Source organism: Prionailurus bengalensis, chromosome B2 (assembly GCF_016509475.1).
Source record: "Prionailurus bengalensis isolate Pbe53 chromosome B2, Fcat_Pben_1.1_paternal_pri, whole genome shotgun sequence".
NCBI lineage: Eukaryota > Metazoa > Chordata > Mammalia > Carnivora > Felidae > Prionailurus > Prionailurus bengalensis.
Window position 1 is genome coordinate 113,304,207 of NC_057349.1, and position 26,123 is coordinate 113,330,329.

The window sequence follows — 26,123 nt, forward strand, 5'->3', positions numbered from 1 at the left end:
GCTACAACAGGACAAAAAGGTGCAGTGAAAATCACCATCCCTCTCTTTTCCCCAGCCAGTAATTTCTTTTTCCCAGAGATAACCAGCGTTAACAGTTTCTTCTATATCTTCTAGAAACAGTCTATGCATGCACAAGTGAATGTGTATTTTTTCCCAACTTTTTATCTTGAAAAATTCCAAACCTACAGGAAATTCCAAGTGTAGGAAAATGAACACATATATGCCCTTCATCTGCACTTGTGCTCCCCAATTTAGTAAGATGAGCAACGTGTGACTATCATGCATTGAAATGTAGCTAGCACAAACTTCGATGTTCCATAAGTGATGAATGCCTGCTGGTTTTTTAAGCCTTAATATGAAAAACAAAATAATGTAAAATACATCATTAATAATTTTTATGTTGAGGGGTTCCTGGGTGGTTCAGTTGGTTGAGCAACCAATTCTTGATTTAGGATCAGGTCATGATCCCAGGTGGTGGGATCGAGCCCCGCCTGGACTCTCGGCTGGGCCTGCTTAGGATTATTCTCTCTCTCCCTCTGCCCCTCTCCCCACATTTGTGCATTCATTCTCTCTCTCTCTCTCTCTCTCTCTCTCTCTCTCTCTCATAAAAAAAAAAGTAAAAAGAACAATTTTTACATTGATTACATTTTCAATTAGAAATATATTGGATTCATATATTAAAATTTCACTTTATTTTCACTTTTTAACCTATCTTCTAGAATATTTAAAATTGTATATGTGCCTTGTATTGTATTTCTATTTTACAGTGCTGATCTAGAGTCACCAGCTGTTAATATTTTGCCATATTTACTTCTCTTGATCTTTTTTCTGAAGCATTTTAGGTTAGTTGCAGACATCATAACACTTCACTTTTAAATACTTTATCATCTATTTCCTAAGAACAAGCAATACAACTATCATACTTAGGAAATTTACTTTTTTAATGTTTATTTATTTACCTTGAGAAAGAGGAAGAGAAAGCAGGGGAGGGGCAGAGAGAAGAGGAGAGAGAGAATCCCAAGCTGGCTCTGTGCTGACAGCCCTTTGTCCTGGGGCTCTGAGCTGAGCCAAAACCAAGAGTCAGATGTTTAACTGACCAAGCCACCCAGGCACCCTGGAAATTTAAATTTAATACAATATTATTATTTATTATACAGTTAATAATCAAATTTTTCAATTGTCATAACAACACTTTTTGTATTTTTTCTTTTTACCCAGGATGCACTCAAGGATTATACAGTACACTTAGTTGTCACATTTCTGTATTCTCCTTTTTTAAATCTGGAACAATTCCCCATTTTTTTTTTTTAACAATATTGACCTTTCTGAATAGTGAAGGACGGTTGTTTCAGAAAGGCCCTCAATTCAGATAAATATTTATTTTGACAAGAACCTTAGGTGATGTGTTCTTCTTAGTGCATTACATCAGAATGTGCATAATGCTGATCTATCACATTATCTTTCATGATCAATGCTGTAGCAGAATAATGGCCCCCATGGGGATGTCCCTATTCTAATCTCCAGAACACAAAAATGTGTTACCTCACGTGGCAATAGGGACGTTGCAGATGTGATGAAGTTAAGGGTTTTGAGACACAGAAAATTAATCCTGGATCATCTGAGTAGGCCCAAAATTATTACAAGCGTCCTTATAAATGAAGGAGAGAGGCAGCAGAGTTAGTGTCCTAGCTATGTGATCAGAGGAAAACTCACCCTGCCTTTCCTGGCTTTGAAGAGGGAGGAAGGAGACCCTAAGCTGAGGAATACAGGTCCCCTCGAGCCTCCAGAAAGAAAACAGCTCTGCCAATACCTAGAATGAGACTCAGGTCAGACTTCTGGATCACAGAACTGTACGATAATAAGTTTGTGTTGTTTCAAGCCCTTAAGTTTGTGGATTTTTTTTTTCAGCAACTATAGGAAATATACAGTAACTCTGAGTATTTGGCTAAGGTGTCCACCATACTTTGAGAATGTACGAATCTTCTGTTCCTCAGCAAACTTTCACCTGATGGTTTTAGCATCCACTGACAATCTTTGCTTGAATCAATTACTACCGTGGTGATTGCAAAATAGTGTTATTTTATCATTCTCATGTAAACAATTTCCCATTCTCTCCTTTCTCTTTTTATTCTCTATTTAATTTTTAAATATCAGTTTGGACTCATAGTCTTTTTCTGTTTTTGTGCTTTTATTCAAGGTATTATAATCCATCACTGTCATTTTTCTTAATAATTAAATTGTCCCAAATTTGGCCAGAAGGAGTCCCTTTAAGTTGGCTCCTGTATTCTTTTGACATGTCACCCTAAATTTTTGAGCACTTCTTTATTTTCTGTCACAAGATGGTCCAGGCACACTCTATACTTTATAGACTGACTTAGGGAGAATTAAGATCTTCATGCATGTATCTTTTCTTTTTTAATTTCTTTGTCTTATTTTTACACAAACAGGAACGTACTCTACATACTTTACATAAGTTTTTTAAAAATACCTTTTGAAGTATATTTCAAAAATTCTTAAAAAAATTTTTTTTTTCATGTTTATTTATTCTTGAGAGAGAGAGAGACAGAGACAGAACGTGAGCAGGGGAGGGGCAGACCAAGAGAGGGACATAGAATCTGAAGCAGGCAGAGCATGACACAGGGCTCAAACTCATGAACCGTGAGATCATGACCTGAGCCAAAGTCAGACGCTTAACTGCCTGAGCCACCCAGCTCCCCCCCCACCAAGGATGTCCATTCTTTACATAAAAAGTTATTCATTATTTTTGATAACTAAATAGTATTCCACTGTTTCAATATTTTCTTAAAGCCATTTCATACTGGTCATTTGGATTATTTCCAATCTTTTGCTTTCACCAAAGTACTAAAATGAATGACTTGGCCCAACCTAATTTAGCATTTCGATTTTATTAATTTTTCCCAAAACAACTCAACTTACAGAGTACCAATTTCTGATTTGAAAATGTTGTTATATATTGGAAGAAAAATCATGGCATCCGATTCAAATTCACTTATAGTTATAATTTATTGACAATTTTAGTTTTCAATTTGATTTCAACCTGACTCAGCTATTCTTCTTAAGTTCATTAATTTATGTATTAAAGAGATATTTATTGACTAATATATGTCAGGGACTATATTAGGCACCAAAGATATCAAGGTGAACAAAATGGGATTCTTGACCTTGAAGTTTAGTCTGGTGGGGTTCAAGTAAATAAGTAATTACAGTAGAGTAGTGAATAGTAAAACACAGGTATGATTATATTTTAATAAATTTATTTAATATATTAAAAATACACCACTCATCATGCATACTTTGCTGATGGGAGTGTAAAATGGTACAGTTACCCTGGAAAATAACTTGGCAATTTCTTATAAAACTAAACATGCACTTACCACATGACCCATCAGTTATACTCTTGGGAACTTATCCCAGAAAAATGAAAACTTGTGTTCACACAAAATCTTCCCACAAATGTTTACAGCAGCTTTTTAATAATAGTCCCAAAGTGGAGACAACAGAAAGGTCTTTCAATAGGTGGATGGTTAAACTGTGGTACATCCATAACATGGAATACTTATCAAAAAAAGGAACCTGCTCTTGATCCACATAACACCTTGGATGGTTCCCAAGGGAGTTAGGCTGAGTGGAAAAAAAAAAAAAAAGCCAATCCAAAAGGTTACAGATGGTGTGATTCCTTTTACTTTTTAAAAATTTTATTTATTTACTTTTGAGAGAGAGAGGGGAGTGGGGAGGGATGGAGAGAGGGAGAGAGAGGGGGAGAGAGAGAGAGAGAGAGAGAGAGAGAAAGAGAGAGAGAGAGAGAGAGAATCCTAAGCAGGCTCTGTACTGCCAGCGCAGAGCTTGATACAGGGCTTGAACCTATGAACCATGAGATTATGACCTGAGCCAAAATCAAGAGTTGGATGCTCAAATGACACTAGCCACCCAGGTGCCCCTGGTATGATTCCTTTTATATAGCACTTTTGGAATTATAGAGATGAAAAGGGATTAGTGATTTGCAGGAATTAGAGATGTGGTAGGGAGGAGGATGGATATGACTTTATAAAGGGGTAGGTAGTGGGAGCTTTGTGGTGCTAGAACAGTCCTGTGTCTTATTGTGGTGAGTAGAATAATCTGTACAGATGATAAAATTGCTTAGAACACACACACACACACACACACACACACACACACACTCACACATGAGTGTATGTAAAACTGATGAAATATAAACTTGAAAGATCATACCAATATCATTTTTCTGGTTTTGATATTGTACTGGAGTTACCCAAATGTTGCCATTGAGGGCAACTGGGGTCAGTGGGGGTGGTTGGAACCTGAGACTTCCCTACACATTTTTTCCAACTTTTTATGAATCTACAATGATTTCCTTTGAAAAAACCCTATTCAGCTTATTGCACTCTAAATTTCTTTCATCTAACAAAGTCAAACAACAACTACCAGTTCAGTTTAGGGATTCATTTCAGAATTTTAAATGATATCTTAGCTACAATGTCTTTGCACCAGCTTATTTGACTAAGTTTTTCAGAAAATGAAAAAATATGTAATGAATTCTCAAGCTACTGAACAGACTATTTTTAGGAGAAACAAGACAGAGGAAAGTTTCCAAGAGCAGATACTTATTAGTGAATTGTGAATAAAAGAAAAGGGCAAATTTATTGGGCTTAATCTAAGTAATCAACCGTAAGTTCTATGTGCTTACCGGCACCCGGACAGCAATCCATTTCTATATACATCAGTATTTCTTTCTCAATACACTCTGGCAGGCTCCTCCTTTCAAGTGACAAGGAGATTTCTACCTCTGCTTTAGATTTTATGACAAGCCGAGAAAAGCACTGAACCATCCACAAAAGGACCATCCACAAAAGGACCTATTGACATTTTTCTCAAAATTCAAGGTGGTAATCCACGATGATCTGTACCAATGACACCAGTTGTAAAAATGAACCACTGCCTTCAACACTATTAAATCGTGAACTCAATTCTATCTCTCTAGGTCCAGGATAACTACCACAAACATCCAGAGATGACATTAGTATTTACCTCCTGTGGAACCCCTGGGTTCCAACCAACCTAAGTCAGGTGTGTGAGAAGAGGTGCTTCTGTGCGAGGAAAAGGATAGGTTTAACTACTAAAGAGTGAAACTGCTTGGTGATAGTAAACCGAACTCATCACCCAATGCACAAATCTCCTCTCCAGGCCCTTATGGAGAAAAATTCCAAAGGAGTTTCAATTCTTTCAGTAGTTGCAAATCATTGCTTATCCAGGGAGCTTTTCATTTTGGCAAAGTGCTATTTGCTGATATCCTGGAATTCCAGTGCAAGGAAATGTAACCAGTGTAGCATTTAAAAACAGACACACTAGCCATGCTTCTTGATTACAAAATTATCTTTAGATATATATGTAAGAAAAATACTCTACACATTTGCAGTAACAGTTTCTATTGTTTGGTAATGTTTCCCAAAGCCCTCCAGGAAGTTGCTTGGGAGAACACCTGATGCCTGACTGCAGGGATCCAGTTGCCCCCCCCCACTGGTCCAATTTCTATCCTGTGCAGCACAAAAGAGGAAGGCTAGTGAAGTGACCCCTCTTTTCTTCTGTTAAGAGCTAAAGCGATCTCTGCTTCTCCATATCTACTCCAAAGTCTCATCATACAGGGTTCTTTATACCAAAAAAAGCAAGATGACAATTCCACCTAAATTGCCCTACAATGGCCAACAGAGGTAAAAAGGATGGTTTTCATATTTCACAGAGGCCCTCATAGCCATAAAATTAGTGTAGCACTGTAATTTTTCATTAACTCAACATTTACCAAGCACCTACTAGCCAGGTACATGAGGAGTGCCAGGGATACAATGAAAAAAGCAACCAACCAACCAACAAAAACCTTTACTATAGTAATGTATATTATTAAAGTAATAGCTAACTTTTCTTGAAGGTCACATTCTAAGCATCATTCATGGATTACCTCATTCAATCCCTCTATCCACCTTGTAAAGTTGATACTATTATCATCCACCTTTTACAGATAAACCAACAGCAGTTAAGTAACATATGCAAGGTCAGCACAGGTAAAGCTATAGTCTGAAGTCAGTGCCTGAATTCCTAGAGATTACCATGTTCTTAAGAAGTACACATTCTAATGAGGTTTGATCTTTAGTGTACTAATATTTCTCAAATGATTAAGTATTTCATTTTATCCCTCAATTAAAATTTCACCTTCTATTTATTTATGTATTTTATTTATTTATTTTTAAATGTTAATTTATTTTTGAGAGAGAGAGAGAGAGAGAGAAGGAGGGTACAGAGAGAGAGGTAGACAGGGTCCCAAGAGGGCTCTGCCCTGACAGCAGAGAGCCCAATGTGGGGCTCAAACTCACAAACCATAAGATCATGACCTGAGCCGAAATCTGACGCTTAATGGACTGAGCCATCTGGGGGCCCTTCACCTTCTATTTAGAGCAGCACTCTCCAGAATAATTTTTTGTAATAATGGAAATATTCTATTCTGTCCAAAAGAGTAGCCAGTAGCTGTGTTTGGCTTTTCAGCACATGAAATGTGGCTAGTTGAATGAAAAAAACACATTTTTAATTTAAATTTAAATGGCCACAGGGCACCTGGGTGGCTCAGTGGGTTAAGCAATAGACTCTTGATTTTGGCTCAGGTCATGATCTCACATTTTGTGAGATCGCAAGCCCCAACTTGGACTCTCAGAGCCTACCTGGGATTCTCTCTCCCTTTCTCTGCCTCTCCCCTCCACCCCCCCTTGTGCTTTCCCTTTCACTCTCTCAACATAAATAAATAAACTTAAAAAAAAATAAATTGAAGTGGTCACATGTGGCCAGTTTCGGACAGCACACATCTAGAGGATAAGGAAATGATTTTATTTCTTCTGGTTTTTCTATAAAGACAGTGCTTAGGCCAATCAATAAATGCTAAGTTAATGAAAAAGAGCTAGTGAAGAATATTTAAGGGGGAATTTTCTCTCCCTCTAAGCTGAGGAGCACAAATCTTTATTATACCAGGACTTCCACTGTGATGTTATAATAAGTATATGATACAGTATGCAGTCCTAGAGAAGTTCATAAAGATACGAAAAAAGATACTTAAGTTACCTTCAGTGCTTTTGAAAGGCTGACATTTTATAATTGATGCTTATTACTTTTAAAATATATACTCAGTTATATCTTTGTCTAATAAAAAAAGATCACCAGGTGCCTGGGTGGCTCAATCAGTTAAAGCCTCTGACTCTCGGTTTTGGCTCAGATCATGATCTCTCAGTTCGTGAGTTTGAGTCCCACATCAGGCTGTGTGCTGACAGAGCAAAGCCTGCTTGGGATTCTGTCTTCTTTTCTCTCTGCCCCACCCCCCCCCCCCAAATAAATAAAAATAAACGTGAAAAAATCACTAGTTTCTTGAGAAAACATAGGAATGTATATAAAGAAAAAAAAAAAAGGAGACTCTGGGTGGCAAAAGAATGGAGTCAAGAATTTCAGCTCAATGAACATTTCTGCAAATGTCCTTCTACACACTGCGTTCTAAGCAAACTTCATAACTTTTGTTAGCGTGAGCAACTGCTAAATCCTCATTAGGTGACTTCACTCTGTCACTTACACATCACAGACACATAAACATTTCTATAAACATAGCTGGGTTATTCTAAATCTGGGGGCAAAATACCATGACCAATAATAGGTATCTTTTGGATATGAACTGGGGCTCTAGATCAAAGTCGTCTAAGTGGCCAAGTCATGTGTCAGTGTTTCCTGACTCCTAAGCAGTTCAGCTGCCACCCTCCTCCACATGCTCAAGAAATCTTCCAGATTTTATCGGTTTGTACCGCTATGGAACATGTCTTATCTTTGCCCATTTAAAAAAAAAAAAATTAACCTTAGATTTCCAAATCATAAAAGCACCGATCAAAGAAGTGTGAGAGTGGCTCAGTTTCTCTGGAAAGCCCAAACAATGTTCTTTTGATTCAATAAAATCAAGTCTTTGTAGTGTAAGTGGAATTTTCCCTTGAACATAATTAGCAAATCACACAATGCCTAAAGATGTAAACCGGAGGCCCCATTTTATACATGTTCAGTGCAGAATTGAGCGATTATTCCGTTTCTCGCAACATAGTATAACATGACCTACTTGCAACTGAAATCCAAAAGCCACCACTGTTAAATGCTTGGCTCGGCCTTTGAGGAGAGGCTGATACAGCATCAACAGCATCAACAACCCAGAGGAGGCCACTATCTAGTGGGCCTGTGTGTACGGCCTCTGACACACCAATGTTATCAGGCCAGCTGCAGACTCTGCCGTGAGTTGTATTGTGTGTGTACAAGGGTAATCCTCAAGATCAAATCCTCCTAGTCATCTTGCAGTGCTGGTCATGGGACCACAGAGGAAACAGCTCCCAAGTGGGGATGGGAAGCTCACGGGCACTGCCCCGCTGCTGATGCAAATCCTCCCCCCAACCAAGGCTCTCTCGGGTCTCTGCCAAGTGTCGGCCTGGAGGGCCCAACTGCTACGTCCCGACCGCTGTAATGATTATAATTTGGCAGCATCCGGGATGCAGTACCAGGAACGGGAACGGGAGGGGGAGGAGATGGTGGGCCCCTTTGCGAAACGTAACGCCGGAAAGGACAGAAGGATGAATTAATTGTGGCCAGTAACCCCCAAGCTGGAAGGAAACTCAAGGTTTTAAGGCCCGGGGAGACGCTTTATAACTTCGGCTCTGCTCTCAAAGCCTCACTTGAAGCGCAGTGCCACGGCAGGCCAGCTGTAGGGGATGCGGCCCGGGGCGAGGTAAGAAGACCCTCCCAGGCTCCACCATCCGGCGTCCGGCCTCCAGGGTAGCAGCGACCTGGCTCTCGGAGGCGTCACAATGGGCCGAGGCCTGCGGAGGCCGCGCGCGCAGCTCCCCGGGGCGGAGCCGCGCGGCCGGGACTGGGGCTGTGCCGGGGCAGCGGAGGCTGCAGCAACCGGGGGTGGCCGGGGCGCCCAGCCTTCCAGCTCCGAGGTCGCCGTGGCGGGGAGGATGCCGCAGCCCGAGCCGCGGAGCCCGGCCGCCGAGCTTTCTAGCCCCCGCCGCCGCGGAGGGGCGCAGAGCGTGGCGCGGGCCGGGCGGAGCTAGAGGCGGGCGTCTGCACCGCGTCGCGCCACCCGCAGTTCCCCGCCTCCGGCCGGGCCCGCGAGCCTGTCGCGGCCGATGCCCTGACCGCGGGCGCAGCTGCAGGGTTGGCAAGGCGCCGCGCCCGGGAAGAGGCCTGAGGAGTCCTGGCGGCGCCCGAGTCCATCAGCTCCGGACGCCGGTCCCCTGGGGCACGCGCCTCGCCGCTCCTCCCTCCCGTCCCTGCTCCTCCTCGCCGCACGATCCTCCCCCGACCCCTCCTTCCACCCACCCTAGAGGATGCGCTCCCCCGCGCCGAGCAGCAGAGGCCACCGCTCCCAGAAATGCGTGCGCCCGATCCCCTTCTCCCGGACCCGCGGAGCCGGCGCCCCCGCCCTGTAGGTAGGTGGGTGAGGCGGGGACCCGCTCTCGCAGCCGCCCGCAGCTGATGCTGCCGCTGGGGAGAGGCGGGCAGCCGGGGCCAGGACCCGCCAAACTTGCCTCCTGCCCGGGCTCGGCAGAGCCCTCGGAGGTGTGCTAATGGCGCTGGAGGCAGACCTCGTTAACCTGACAACCTCTTGTGGAGCTCGGAAGGCCGAATGGTGGCGAAGGAGAGCTTGACCCTTCTCCGCTTACCACCCCCCCCCCCCCTTCCCCAGCCCCGGCGCGGTGGGCTGCGGGCGGGGGTGGGGAGGGCCGGTGGGCTCGTGGCTTATTTGGGCGGTGGGGGCTGGGGGCGTACCGTTGTATTTTCAGCAGCTCAGGTGAAAATATGTCACCGTATTTTTTCGGCTGGATGAGCAGATGCGTTCTTCCTGTTTTAGCCAAACGTGTAAGCACGCAAAGCGTTATTTTAGCGGCACGTAGAAGTAGCGGTGGATTTTTGTATATTTCAGAACTGGCTGGCTGGTATGTAAAATTGATGGCTCAGTCCCCTACAGTCAACATTTTAGGGCCAGTTAGGGAAGGTCAGATTATTATTCCAGAAGTCAGATTATTCCGGACGTAGATGAGGCTGGGGTATTCTGCTGCTTACTCGAGGAGCTTCCTGCTTTCCTAAAGCGATGTGTTTTAAGAGTGGCAAGTTTGATACAGGTGTCGGGAGTTGAGAATCTGCTGGAAGGATGCACCCGGGCGGCCAGCAGAGGCAGTCTTGGGCGCAGCCTAGCTTCCAGCTAGGTGTTACGGTTTGTGTTTTGGTTTATGAATTCTTTCTTTTCTCCCAAGTGTGAAGTTCATACATCAGGGTTTTGAGCACGATTCTCTCTTCTCGGGCTGTCCTTTAAAAAAATAATTTTATATTCAGCAAGAAGCTTTAGAGTTTTGGAAAGTAGATCGTTGTGAACTCCAATTTTATATTAACGTGTTAAGTAAGGTTTAGAGCTTTGGAAAATGAGCCGATGTCAGCTCCAGGAGGACAGAGTCTTCATCTTGTTCAATTCTGTAATGCAATGCGTCTGATGGATAATGGGCGCTCATGAGTTATTTGTTGAATGAACTGTGTTTTAAGCTTCATCTAAAGACAATTGAGGATTACATGTATTTGTCCTGTGGCTTTTGAAGTTAACTGGATTTTAAAAATTGCCTCTTTTACAAAGAGTTCAATTAAATTCTCTTAACAGTTTTAAGTATGAATTTTGGCATTCTCAGGACCACATGCTATCCTTCTTTAATTGTGTTATTAAATGAGGTAATTCTCTTCCACTCCTAATATAAGTGCATTTCATTCTAAGCTTGCAGATTTTTTAATGTCGTTGGTAATCAGACATATTTCTAATAAACTCTCAAATACAATTTCAAAAATACATTTCATGTTTAAAAGAAAATTATGTTACTCCAGAGGTAACAGTGATGTGGTTAGTAAATGACATATTAACTCTGGTTGATTTGAGTTGTTGTGGATGATCTAATTATATTTTATTACAGGTAAAGGTAAAAATAAAGCATTTAGAAGTGTCTGTGACTCCTAAGTGTTTCAAAATATATGCTATACCCATTTTCAACTGTATAGGTTTTCCTCAGTATATAAGCATATTGATTTCCAAATTTGTCAAATTTTGGAAATCAGGGATTTTGAAGATCCCATGTCTTGATGCTTTTAAATTTTGTGTTATCTTGGAAAAATCAAGGATAACTATCATATTTCATTAGCTATGTTTTTTCACTATGAAATTTCCTGTTTTGATTTTGTTTTTATTTTCCTGTTATATAAGTTTTATGAGTCAGTCAGTATTAACCTCTTTTCAGTAACTTTATTTAACACAATTATCTGGGAGTAGTCCAGTCATTTATTTTCTTTTTTTTTTTTCTTTATTTTTTTTTTGTCATTAAAAAAAATGTTTTTAAGATTTTATTTTTAAGTAATCTCTATACCCAGCTTGGGGCTGGAACTCACAACCCTGAGATCAAGAGTCGCATGGGCCAAGAGCCAGCCAGGAGCCCTTTTTTTTTTTTTTTTTTTTTTTTGTCATTTTAATACCTCATCACTATCCTCACTACATACTACCCAAAAAGCTTACTTTCATAAAACTATGGTAAGCCACAGTTTATTACTATTGCTCTGCAGCCTAGTTGGGCTCTTCCTAGATGGGGAGGAAATCAGATTTCTATATAAAAGATGGTAAGATTGGGGGAACCAATTGTGAGAGGGAACATATGAAAAATATTATGATTTATTAAAAGGAAGCAAAAATCCTCCCCCAAATAAAGATAATTCTATTTCATATCTTTGTAATCAAGAATATTGAGCAGGTAATTTACATGGCTTTTACTCGTTCACTTTAATTTCTCAAAAGAGCCCTACCTATGGTTACCTAAACTCTTTTTACTTTGTTGCAGATAATAAACACTTATTTGTTCATTTGACAAATAGAAATTGAGTGCTTAGGCTGTGCTGACACTCTTGGCCTTGAAATCGTCAAGTAAGAGCTAGTTTTTAATCTCAGAATGGGAGAGGCATTTTTCTGTGTGTCCTGCATCCAAATGCGCAATGTCTCTGATTGGATGACTCACAGGGCCCTATCTGGTCAACCCCCAACACCCTGCCCCCATATGCACTACTGGAATGCAATTCTAAGACTCAGTATACTCTCTCCTATCTTTCTGTATCTTTCCCAAGATTTTATTGCCAAAATTTCTATCCCTTCCTTTCAAAATGTTATTGACTGTCCCTTTTTTTTTTAATCACAGTTCTTTTGTATCCCAGCCCATAATTTTTGTAGTTGTTCTTTACATCCAGTGATATCTACCCAATTTATATATGTTGGAACCAAAATTGTTATGGTTGCAGAAAAAGTATGGAAAAGAAAATTTGTATGACCTTGAATTTCAAATATGGGGAACTGGTGGTTGAAGAATAATTGTTGTCTATTAATGTCCTCTGAACAATGGCATAGAATGCCTTTGTACATACCAGAGAATATCAGTTGTCTGCACAAAAATTTGATCTGAATCTCAACTGGGAGAAATGACGCGTACAGAAGGTTGGCAGAATAAAGGCCATTAAGTCCACATATTCCATTCCAATTCTAGGTGTTAGACCAGCAGTCGAGCCAGATTTTCAGAAATGATGTGGTTTGGGTACCTTGTTTTGCTTCCTTTGCACCCCCACCCCCTCGGTGGTGCTCACGCTGAAGGATTCTGCTAATAACAGCAGTCACAAGAAACCTGCTGTTCTGTTACTTAGGAGTTGCGGTTACCAAGATCATGGTTCCTTTTGCAGCTCTTGTGTGAAGACCCAGGCAAGTTCCATTTAGTGATGAATGCCAAAGAAAAACTTTACTTCCCCTGCACCATTATTATGTCTTTTTTTCATCATGCAAAACTAGGATGACATAATTGATTATATTTCCCTTTTTGATTTGGCAACATACAAATGCAGAATCAAATTTGCAATTTTAATAACCCTGTAAAAACTTATGACCTAATATTGGTGTTCTGACTTTTCCTTGGTATTGGGCTTCTGTTCTACCTTGTTTCTCTTGATTCTGATTTTTATATAATTATATTTTCCCACTTTATTGAATTTATTATTTAAAGCTGACTCACATCCTTTGTGAAACAAGGCAAAACATAACACACAAAACCAAATGAAAACATTTGCAGAATTGATCTCTGGACACATATGTTTTTGATTAACAACTTAATTCCATTAAATATCATTTGAACAAGAATTGAAAGTTTAGTATATTTGAGCTTATACAGCCAAATGGAAAACAATGTGCCTTAGCTTAGCAAAACTAAATTCCTCTTATTTATTTATTTATTTATTTATGTATTTATGTATTTATTTTTGAGAGAGCATGAACAGGGGAGGGGCAGAGAGAGAGGAAGACACAGAATCCAAAGCAGGCTCCAGGCTCTGAGCTGTTAGCACAGAGCCTGATGTGGGGCTCAAACCCACAAACCATAAGATCATGACCTGAGCCAAAGTCAGTCCCTTAACTGACTGAGCCACCCAGGCGCCCCAAAATTCCACTTATTTATATTTGAGTTTATATAGCCAAATGGAAAACAATGTCCCATAGTTTTGCAAAACTAAATTCCACCTACTTTGTAACTATTAAATTCATGTCCACTTACCACTTATTTAAAATTGGTAAAACCATTCAATTTAAGTCAGTTATTTCTGGAGTATCTGCCTCATGTGTTTTGTTAGGCTGAACAGGAGATTTATTCCTCCTAATTTTTAGAAAGTTATTTTAGCCAAAGAGCTACCCTAAACTAGCTTAACACTCATCATAGTGGACCTCAAATCTGACCTCTTTCACATCAGTAATTTATTTGATTCATCTTTGTTTTAATAAATCAGATTAATAGATTCTTCTAGAGCCTCTCTTATTTACCAAAAATTTAAAAGATCAAGCTGAGTTAATTGACCAAACCTTCTTGATTCTGATATTTCAATAACTACCTGTTAAGTTGGTTGAATTTAACGAGGTAGTTATTTACATTTATATGATGCCAAGTTCAGTTTGATATGTTTGTCACCCAGGTCAACAGATAGATTGGTCCTTCTTAAGGTGCAGTCCAGGAGCCTTTGGGGCAAAAATAATCTGAGTTGAAAAGTGCACTTTGAGGTGCGCTTGGGTGTCCCAGACGGTTGAGTGTCTGACTCTTGATTTTGGCTCAGATAATGATTATTACCAGGGTTGTGGGATCAAGTACTGCGCAGGCTTTGTGCTGAGCGTGGAGCCTGCTCAAGATTCTTTCTCTCTTTCCGTCTGCCCCTCTCCCCCTGCCTGTCTCAAAAACAAACAAAAAAGTACAACTTTAACCATTAGAGTGGTTTGGAGAGAGATGTGGGCAGATTTTTACATAGAAGCATTTCATTTCAATAACCTATATGTCTTTTTAAAATTTTATTTTAATAGTAGATAATACCTTTAAAAATTTTTTTTAATGTTTATTTATTTTTGAGAGAGACACAGAGCGCAAGCAGAAGAGGGGCAGAGAGAGAGGGGGACAGAATCTGAAGCAGGTTGGGCACAGAGCCCAACGTGGGGCTCAAACTCATGATCTGAGCTGAAGTCGGCTGCTTAACCAATTGAGCCACCCAGGCGCCACCCTTTTTTGATTCAAAAGGTACAAATGGTATATAATAAAAGGACTCTCTCATCCTCTTTCCCTGGTTACCTGCTTCCCCTGTTTACTGGCAACCAGTGCTATCGGTTAATTGGGATCCTCCAGTGACATTTTATGCATTTGCAAGCAAATATGAACGTTCAGTCTGCTTGTTTTATCTACTAACCATTTCTCGAATTCCCTTCTCTCCATTCCCACTGCCCTTGTTTGGCTCCTCAGATGCTTTGGACAGTTGCCTGCATTTTACTTTCTGCTACATTTCAACTCTCCACATTTCAGCCAGTCTTCCTTCTACACTTCCCTCTTCAGGGGCACCAGGGTGGTTCAGTTGTCCAAGCATCCAACTTAAGGCCAGGTCATGATCTTGCAGTTTGTGGGTTGGGCCCCATGTCAGGTTCTGTGCTGACAGCTCAGAGCTTGGAGTCTGCTTCAGATTCTGTTTCCCTCTCTCTCTGCCCCTCCCCTGCTTGTGTTCTCTCTCTCTCAAAAATAAATATTTAAAAAAATTAAACGTCTCTCTTCATACTTTCTAAAGGATTCCCATCCTACACAGGAAGGAGTCCACCAGAGATCTTACTGGGCTCTTGGGCTCTGGAGGAATTCATCTTTTACCCCTTGTACGTCCCTGTCATGCATTTGGCCTGCAGTTCTTGACTCCTTCCCTTCCCCCCTTCACCCCAAATTATAGACCTTTATGACAATCCGATGAAAGTTCATGATCTCATCACACACCACACACCATTTTGCCTGCACATCCTTCTTTTGGATCCCAAATTAAGAATCTCTACTACCATATAAAACTGCTTGTCACTTCCTGCATATGCATAGCATATGATTTTTCTTCTCCATGCTGTTCCCTCTGGAACACTCTGTGCTCCCATTTTGCTTAACAAGACACACTCACTTCTGGTGTCATCTCCAGGGGGCATTCTTAGGTGAGATTCCATAAACTCATGAAGACTTCCCCACGTAATTTAGCGTCCCAAACTGGTTTCCATACTGGGAATAGGCATTTCTCATAAATAGAAAAATTGCTTTTCTAGTAGAAATGAACTATGACTTTGGATAGCATGTTATGATCAGTTAAAAAAGAAAAAAGCCCAGGCTGAAGCTTTCATTTAACCATTCATCCCTCTTCTACTCTCCCCTACCCCCAGTAGAGTACATGTCTATCATTTTCTCTAGCATCCCTGACTTACTTTACTAATTCTCTCTCAAACATTGTGTTAACCACCTTTTAAGATAACTTTTGGTTATTATGGCCCACATCTGGGAGTGTGTCTTTTGTGCCTCCGCCCTTGGGTTTGCCTCCATGATTGGTACACAGAGTGGCAAAAACCTCCAGATAGGGTGCCATTAAACATCGACCCTGTCAGATGATGCAAATCATCTGGAGAGAGTGGGCCATCCTAAGAAGTGACTCCTAAGCATGTGAAGGAGGTATTTTTAGTTCCAAGCCAAGTAATCAGAGGGTGTCCTGTGTGCTCAGTTTTATTGCAAAGTGCCTGGCACGAGGTAATTTGCTGTTGACTGATTAACAGAGGATTTAGAGAGTAAGAATATAATAGTGTTTGTTCAGCACTGGTCATGTGGAATCCTGGCTGGTGGATGATTCTGATCACTAATCAGGTATGCCTTGTAGAATAGGAAAAAATCATGAGATGACTTTGTAGTTATGAGATCCTTCCAGATCTTTCATTTTCTTTCTGTAATTCTCACCTCAGCAAATATCAGATTTACTGATTTGTTTCCTCAGACCTGTTGGTGCTAGGAATTGAGGGTGTCCGAGGAGTAGTCATGAATATTCTAGCCATCAGATAAAAATAGCCCCTGCTGTATGATATAAAGCACAATTTTAGGCTGTTGGGAGGGCCTGCTCATTCCTTATGGTCCCGGTATTTACATCTGAACCCTCCTCCCTAGGTCTTGGTGATTCCCTTAATACACCGCCTGTCTACTGGGTTCCACTGAAACAGTTCATTTGTAGCCCTCTGATCTCTCAAATCATGGCACTTTCCAAAATAGTTTGTTTAATATGCCTTAACTTATTTAAAAAAATTTTTTTATCGCTTGTTCATTTTGAGAGACAGAGACTGAACACGAGCGGGGGAGGGGCAGAAAGAGAGAGAGAGAGACACAGAATCTGAAGCAGACTCCAGGTTCTGAGCTGTTAGCACAGAGCCGGATATGGGGCTTGAACCCACAAACCGTGAGATCGTGACCTGAGCTGAAGTCAGATGCTTAACTAACTGAGCCACCCAGGCGCCCCATATGTCTTAACTCTTTTAAAAGCATTCTATAAGAAATTGCTTTAGTCCGTTCAGACTGCTGTAACAAAATACCATACACCAGGCGACTTGTAAACAGCAACATTTATTGCTCCCAGTTTAGAGACTGAAAGTCCCAGATCAGGGCGCCAGCTTGGTCGAGCTGTGGTGAAGCTCCTCTTCCAGGTTGCAGACTGCTGACTTCCCATTGTGTTCTTGCATGGGAGAAGGTGAGAGGGATCTCTCTGGGACCTCTTTTATGAGGGCACTAATCCCATTGATGAGGGGTCTAGTCTGACCTCATGACCTAACCACTTCCCAAAGGCCCCACCTGATATTATCACCTTGGGCATTAGCTTTCCAACAGATGAATTTGGGGGTGGTGGAGACACAATCATTCAGTGTATAGCAGGAATAGGAAATTCACAAATCAGTAGCTACAGATAGTCAAGACATGAAAAAGTATTCAACTTCATTGTATCAAAGAAATGCAGATTATAATTAGATTTTAAAAGTCCATGACAGTGGTGGGAAGATTGAGGTTGGGTCATATTCCTTTTTTCATAGGCGGTGAGAAGGTATGTTGGTATACTTTATTTTGTTTATTTTTTAAAGTTCATTATTATTTTATTTTATTTTTTGGGAGAGTGTGTGTGGGTGGGTGGGTGGGGGAGGAGCAGAGAGAGAGAGGGGGACAGAGGATCTGAAGCAGCCTCTGTGCTGACAGCAGAGAGCCTGATGCAGGGCTCAAGGTCATGAACTATGAGACCGTGACCTGAGCTGAAGTCAGACGCTTAACTGACTGAGCCACCCAGGTGCCCCTATGTTGGTATATTTAGATTGACAATAGTTTAGCTAATAGAATTTTTTGGCACCAGTGGTTCTATCCTAAGAGTGCATCCTAAGGAATTCAGGAATGAGGCTTAATTTCAGTGTTTACTGTACTGTCTTTGGGCGGCATGTGAAATGGTCGAGGGGTTAAGAGGAGGGGTTCTGGAGCCAGGTGCCTCACTTGGAATCCTATTCCACCCCTTACCGGCCCTGTGAACGTAGGCAAGTTAATTTCTCCTTGATTTTATCATCTATAAAATGAAGATAATAGTATCTACCTCCCATACTGTATTGAGAATTTGATAAGTTAATATATGTAAGGTACAGTCACAGAGTAAGCAACTCTAAGTGTTAGTTGCTATCAAGGGTGATGATTTGAAAATTTGAGACAAATCCAACAGTGGAGTCATGTTTAAGTGATGGTATACCAAAGACCCTAATTTGATTTTAAAACATACCTGCATAGAAGAAAAGACAGGAAAGTGACAAAATAGTAAAGCTTTCCCCCCCTTGATGGGATCATAGGTAATGTCTGTTTTTCACATTTTTATTATCCATATGTATTACAATGATACTTGTTAGAAATTATAAAATTAATGTATCATAGGATTCTTATATTCTCGATGTTTCTTTATCAAATGTATATTCATTTTGACATATTTTACTTTCTCTTCCTCCTTTCAAATCTGCTAATATTTCACTTCCCCAACATTTTCACCCACATGCCATCTGCTTGATATTTTCTTGCACTTAGCTTGCTTGTTTTGTGTATAGATCAGCCCCAAGGCTAGTTCTTCAAGAATAAGTAGACCAAATGAAATGATTGATGACATTTTAGTGGTGGTAGCTTTCTCATGGAAGTTTAAGCCAGAGAATGCAGCTGCCATGATAATGGCTCTGTATCTTCTCTACATTTCGGGCACTCCTCCTTATCTCCTGCTCCCCATCTGAATGAACTCAGCACTCCAGGACCCCTCTCACACACAGGTGTAATTCCTGCCTCTGGGGCTGTTGACTGTCCCCTTTATTGGAGATTTCCTACACATTTCTTCCTTTAAAGCCAATATTCTGCACCAGGTTGATACTTAATTCCATAAACACTTTCCAGGACATCTTCTCTACCCTGATTATGGTTATTTTGGCACTTAACTATTTGTACCACAAATTAAATATTGGCTTGTTTTATGGCTTAGTTGTTCTTACAGTAAGCTGATAGGGTTGTGTTTTATATTGCTCTATGCCCTTCAGTTTTCTAGCACATGGAACACAGGAATATTGGATGTTGTTGTGGTGACAGTATTCTTAAGAGATGATTTATGAGTTTTGTGTTCCATCTTTCCTCTGTCCAACCTTCTCCTTCCTTTATTTTCAAAATCAGAATGTTACGTCATTTGGTTCTCTCAGTCTTCTAGATATTTACCTGAAAATTTGATAATATGTTTTCATTCCTAAAGCCTAAAAACCAAAGAGCTCAGTTGCAGAGAGCACCATGATTAGCAATGGGTTTACGATTGGGGTCCAGTAACATACAAACTAATCCTAATTGCAAGGACACCTCTGTCATAGTCTCTAAAATATTGCTTGTTTCATCAAGACAATTTAATGAATCTTCCAGAGAATGTGTTTAAAGTTCATAAATATGTTAGATTCTTATAGATCTTGCATTTCCTGTAAAGGACAAAATCCTAGGAAATGTTTTCATATGTCTACCCTTGTACGTTGGACCAGTGGTTTCCCAGCTGGGGTTCACATGCCCCATGAGGGTAAGGGAAGAAATTGTTAGAATGTCTGTATCATCTTTTCATGACTTCTATTTTTGTTACATGTTTTACAATGCATATATTAGTGCAGAAGACATGTTTTTTAGAAGAAAATATATATAGGGGCACCTGGGTGGCTCAATCGGTTGAGCGTCCGACTTCGGCTCAGGTCATGATCTTGTGGTTCGTGGGTTCGAGCCCCATGTCGGGCTCTGTGCTGACAGCTCAGAGCCTGGAGCCTGTTTCAGATTCTGTGTCTCCCTCTCTCTCTGACCCTCCCCCATTCATGCTCTGTCTCTTTCTGTCTCAGAAATAAATAAACGTTAAAAAAAAATTAAATAAGTAGAAGTAAATATATATATACATATATATATATATATGTATATATATATATTAGGATTTTATGTTCAGGTACTTTTATTGACGTAGAATATAACTTTTAAAATGGAGGCCACCAGGGCTCCTGGGTGCCTGAGTTGGTTAAGCGTCTGACATGATTTCGGCTCAAGTCATGATCTCATGGTTTGTGGGATGGAGCCCCACATCAAGCTCTGCGCTGACGTTGCAGAGCCTGCTGGGGATTCTCTCTCTTGCCCTCTCTCTCTGCCCCTCTCTCCCACTTGTTCTCTCTCCTCTCTCCCACTTGTTCTCTCTCTCTCTCTCTCTCTCTCTCTCTCTCTCTCAAAATAAATAAGTAAACTTAAAAAAATAAAATGGAGACCACTGATCTGAATAAAAGGCAAGACCTTATTGTTCTATACCCCGAAGTCAGTTTCTATTAGGTATTTAGCCATAACAAATTAGAAATGAACTTGATAAACATAGATCCTATGCTAGCCTAAGCTAGGAGTTGTAATGTGCATGTGCATGTGCTTATGCACATAAAACATAAGACATGTTCCCTGCCTTTAGAGAGCTTACAGCCTGAGTAGAAGAATGGGGCATGATCAGTGATTAATTAGAAAATGGTACAAGATAGCATAGGTGTGCATGGGAAACCTAACAGCATGAGACTATATTTTATGTTAGACTAAAATTGCTAAAGTATGATAATAGCAGCATAATACACGGTGATGCTGTGTTCTCAGAATATTTCAAAACCCTGTTTATGTTCAGAATTTTTTTCTTGGTAATCAGGTCAGTTCTCTGTCTACCTATTCAAATAGCTATGCTTAAATTATCTCCTAGGTACAGATGTTAATTAACTGTGGAAGCTTTCTGCTCTAATACTCAAAAAGTCATACCAGTGCTCTCAATTACTGGCTGACATTTCTGTAAATTCCAAGAGAAAGTGGCGGAACAGCCATGGTGGGAAAGCAGTAACATTTTTGATGCGGTGTTCCTGTGAAACAGTGATGATGTATACAATTTAAAACAAGCGAATTCATTTCCTAAGGCTGCTCTGACAAGGTAGCACAAACTGGGTAGCTTAAAACAACAGAAATTCATTGTGTTACAGTTCTGGAGGTTAAAATTCTAAAATTGAGGTGTTGGCAGAGCCATGATCTCTCTGAAACTTGAGAGAAATCCTCCGTTGCCTCTTCCGGCTTCTGGTGATTTGCTGGCTGTCCTTGGAATCCTTGGCTTGCAGCTACATCACCGTAATCTGCTCTGTTATCACGTGGTGTTCCTGTGTGACTCTGTCTTCATGTGGCCCTCCTCTTCTAAGGACACCAGTCATACTGGATTAGAGGCCCACCGTACTCCAGTATGACCTCATCTTAATTGCATCTGCAAGTACCCTTTTTCCAAATAAAGTCACATTATGTGGTATTGTGGATACAACTTAAACCTTTGGCACGGGGGCAAGGGGGCAACACAGTTCACCTCATAACAAAAAGTAATATCAAAGTCTGTGGGTAAATATACCAAGATGTGCATGAGTTACCCTTGGTGTCAAATGATGCCTTCTTACAGTTAAACTTCCATAGCCATGCACATTGGGTAAGGGATGAATGACAACTGGACGGAAAGGAAGATTTCTTGGCTATTTGTATTAATTGGCTGCTTCTGTCTCTGGGCTTTGGTATTCCAGGCCTTGGTAGAGTTATTCTTATAGACAGTAGTATATAATATGTGGCTTTGATCTTCCTGGTAAAAATCCACAAAGTAATTTGTGGATCAGGATATTTCTAAGGGTGTATTGGTTTTTTGTTTTTGTTTTTTTTTTGTGTGTGATACAGCTGCATAACAGCGTCCAAATCTTAGTGGCTTAGAACCACAATTATTTATTTCATATTCCTAAATCTGTAGATTGACTGCGGTTTGGCTGCTCTTGGTTCAGTTTGACAGGGGTGGGCTGGATTCCAAAGTTAAGGTAGGAGTTCAGGTCAATTTTACGTGTTTTTATCCTGGACAGGGCTGAAGAAGCAAAAATTGCTACCTGGAGCATGCTCTACTAGTGGAGAGCAGAAATTTGCCAGGCCTCCTAGTGCCTCAAGTTGAATTAGGTACACTGTTAATTCTCCCCCTGTTGGTCAAACAAGCCACATGGCCAAGGGGGGTGGATGCAGGCTTCGCACAGTAGTGCAAAGCGCCACAAGGTGGCGTAGCAAAGGGTGTGGGTGTAGATTTCTGGAACAGGGAGGAAGTGCGGAATTGAAAACAATCCACTGTAGCAAAGGGCCATTTTCTTTTGAATCCTACAAGAACTTTTTTATGAAGCAACTTACTAAACCTTTAAAAGAAAATGTATTTAAGCCACAGACTTGGTTTCTTAATCCAGTCTCTTGGAAAATTGTAGTTGAATATATCGTACATTTTTTTTTTCCAAGAAGAGGTCATAGTATTTCACAATGCTGATTTAATTTTGTGTTGGGCAGATTTCCTGTTAGACACTTTTCATTATGCCTTCTTCCTGAACCCATATTTGTGTATTTAGCACATTTTAGACTGTACTGACCAAAGCACCACATGACCCTCTCCGTCTTTACATTAGACATTGAAGGAGAATCTGGTAGAATTGCAGTCCTCTTGAACATGCTCTGATAGAGAACATTTTCATTAAGGGTAAAACTGTTTCTGGCTTACATGATTGTTGACCGTGCACCGCTGTTGAAGTATAACCATGAATGGTTGTTTTCAGTGTTGTCCTGCTTCAAGCATCTTCCCTAACAACACTGGCCCATGTGACCTCGTCCTTTTCCTTCCATTAACACCTCTCTGTACATAACACATTTTATTAGACATTAATTTTTATAATACTCATTTTTTTCTAATTTTTTAAAAATTTATGTTAATTTTATCTCCTTGTCTAAAATCAAAGTTTTCTTAGAGCCCATTGAGTCCTTTTTAGATTCATAGGTTTTAGATAAATAGTATGGTGGTAGAAATAAAACAAGTTTTTAGCAAATGCTTACTGAATTGAAGAGATTGAATACGTATGTGTGACAAGGCACTATTTTGGAATAAGTGTAAATTGTCTTTTGCCTCTTGTACTCTCCATTGTAAATAAATATACTGAAAGTACATTAAAAAGAATGATAATTCAATTATTTTTTAGTTTACATTTTTACAAGTGTGGGCGTATGCCAGTGTATTTTGAAAATGCATGCAACTGCAGATACTCTCCATAAGAGAACAAAGAAGCACATTGCCTTTTCCTTAGTGAAATGGTTTACCTGGCAAAGGGAACTTTTATGTCTCTTGGTAGTCTCAAAAGACACCCAGATTGAATTGTTGAAAACTAGTGTTTGAAGCCCATAAATTGTATGTTCTTTGTAAAGGCATTCCATTTATGACCTCTTTTATCCATTAAATTTTATTGGTTTTGTTTGCATCAATTAATTCTAATTCAGATCTATCAAATAGACCCTCCCAATAAATGATCTAAAAGCAACAATAAGAAATTAGTGGTAGTGGTAGTAAATTAGTAGTAACCACTGCTCACTTTTATTTCTGTTCTGAAATGGAAGGACTCGGGGCATGGCATAAGGCCACAAGCCATGCAGTAGTGACAGCATTTGCTGTGAGTACAGGGAGCTGGAGCGGTGATTCACATTGGCACCTATTTTCTTTCTTTCTTTTTTTAATGTTTGTTTATTTTGAGAGAGAGACGGGGGGGGGGGGGGGGGGTGGGGAGGGGCAGAGAGAGAGGGAGCAAGAGAATCCTAAGCAGTCTCCTTGCTGTCAGTGTGGAGCCTGATTTGGGACTCACAAACCATGAGATCATGACCTGAGCAGGGACCAAGAGTCGGACACTTAACCGACTGAGCCACCCAGGCGCCCCACATTGGCACCTATTTTCTACAAGGCCTTGGGGAACGAACTTCAGTTCTGTACCAGCACAGAGACTCCAGAAGAGTGTGGAGCTTATTCTTTTTGGGACAAGGCCAGAAGAGGTCGGGGGGGGGGGGGCAAGGGGGGACTCAAAAGGCCAAAGATCCTAGGATTTTAGCATAGGTCTGATAATATTAAAGTGAGTTCCAGAAGTAATTGAGGACAAACTTTTGTTCCCATGTCACCTGTTTTGTTTTTGTTTTTTAAATGCTCTTTCGTGCCTGCCACGTTTAGATTCATTTTAGGGATCATCTAGGGTGATTTTGCAGTGCTGGAGCAATAGGAAGGGGGTGTCCCCAGAAACCACTTATGTGGGTGATGCTGGCATCAGAGTTTTCCCCATTCTTGTGAAAGACAATCATATGCTTGTAGTGGACACTAAATAAATAATGATTGATGGTGAGAAAGAGGAAGTTTTTTCTGTGTATGAGAAGTGAGAATGGCAGAGTAAACTGTGTTCTGTTTTCATTGCCTCTCATAACTTTATACGTGACCTTCTGCCTATTTTTCCCCTCTAATCTGTCTTTGTGCATGTGGAAAACTGTTCAAAACTGAATTCTTATATTATTATGAGTATTAACGGAGGAGTTCATGTAATACATTAAAAACCTCCGGTAAAATTTTTATAGAATCATAATTTTTAGCTCTAAAAAGGACCTACAATTTTAGTCTCTAGAAAAAAAAGGACTTTTATAACAAAATCAATAAAGAAATGTTATTTTAAAAAGGTGAAAATTCCATTTTCTGATTCTGATTCCTTGCTTTTACTGATTTTTAGTGGAAAAATAATTGGATAGTCAGAGGACTGCATTTCCAAACAACAGAAGAATGGTCGGCTGTTAAATATTTCTGGCATATTCCAAGTTATGACATTATTTCAGATCTTAAGACTAGAGAGGTAATTCATTTAGTTTAGTGGATCAAGGGAATATGCTCTCTAGTTAGCTCTTTAAAAATCTCATTCAGTGCAGTAAATACTTATTGAATGCATTGGCATAGTCACTGCAGTGTATTCATTAATGAATAATAATAACTAGCCTGCATACAGTTCAAGATTTACATCCTAAAAGACAATTGGCCAAAAAGTTGGTGTTCACACTGTTGTTCTTTTTAGCAGTGGGTGGATTCAAGAAGAACTAGGGAGTTGATGTGAAAATTCTGTGTGGTGATCTACCCTCGCATTAGAGGCCATCATTAGTGCTTTTGACTTTGGCATCAGGTAAAGCTGATTATTCTGGCTCTCACTCATATGGCTATTTGACCTTGAATAAGTTCTTTAACCCTTCTAAACTTCAGATTCTTTATCTGAAAAGGATTACGAATATTAACTCCCTCATACAGTCATAAAGATTAAACACTGTGTGTAACAGCATTCAGCAAACCCTTGGTGCATGTGATTAAGGTTCAGTAAACAGTGAACTGTTGCTGATTGCTGTCAGCTTTGTATTCAGGAGAGCTGCCTAGCTTGAGTTAGTTTACTATGGGATTTTTCTGTTTGGGGCAAATTTGAATCTAGCTCTTCAGGTGATGTTGAAGGTAGGTATAATTTTCCTGAATACTTGAATATTTGGGTTCGCTGAATATAATTTTCTGTTCCCACTGGACACTAGATTCTATAGACACCTTTTGGACCCATTTAATCTGTAAACAGCCCTTTACAGATGAAGAAGCTGAGGGCCAGAGAAATGGAGTAACTTGCCCACAATTACAGACTTTGGAGATCCTGGAGTCTGAATATTAACCAGGCCTGTCCTGTTTCGGAGGTGCTGTGGCGCCTTAATAACATAGGTCAAAGAGGTCAGATGAAGCACAGAGCGTCTTGAAGACAGATAACTTCTCGTGTGTGGAGTTTATACAATCTCAGCTTTGAAGGAACTTTTGAAATTAAAAAATTTTAGTTAAAAAAGTTTTAAATGTTATTTTACCCACAGAGTGTGATTTTCTGCCGTAACAGGTATTTCTCGATGAGTGCCATATCCCCTGCAGGGTACACTTGGTTCCCCATGGTTATCAGAATGGGGGGCACTACGGGCATTTACTTGGGGGGCGGTAGAGGTGCCAAATGCCCTGTAATGAGTGGGACAGTTCTAGACAACAAGCGGTTGTCCCTTACACTTAGGAATTTTGTATCTTCTGTAGGACCTATGTGAATATTTATAGGGACATTCTAAAGAAAAGAGTTCTAAATTACTATGTTTGCAAATACCCAGTTATTGGGGTGACTGGGTGGCTCAATCGGTTAAGCATCCCACTTCGGCTCAGGTCATGATCTCATG

At 40.4% G+C, this 26,123-nt stretch overlaps 1 protein-coding gene across 9 annotated transcripts in view; it reads left to right on the forward strand.

Moving 5' to 3' along the window:
- NCOA7 (nuclear receptor coactivator 7) overlaps positions 1 to 26,123 on the forward strand; it is a 163,922-nt gene that overhangs the window by 673 nt on the left and 137,126 nt on the right. The window contains exon 1 of one of the 9 annotated variants that reach the window (XM_043592255.1): positions 8,390 to 8,824. The exons of 4 other annotated variants lie outside the window; for them this stretch is intronic. The gene's annotated coding sequence lies outside the window, so the exon portion shown is untranslated. Of the gene's footprint in view, positions 1 to 8,389; positions 8,825 to 9,075; positions 9,531 to 26,123 lie in introns of those variants that run through there. 4 more of the 9 variants (XM_043592259.1, XM_043592260.1, XM_043592253.1 and 1 more) reach the window with 4 other exon arrangements.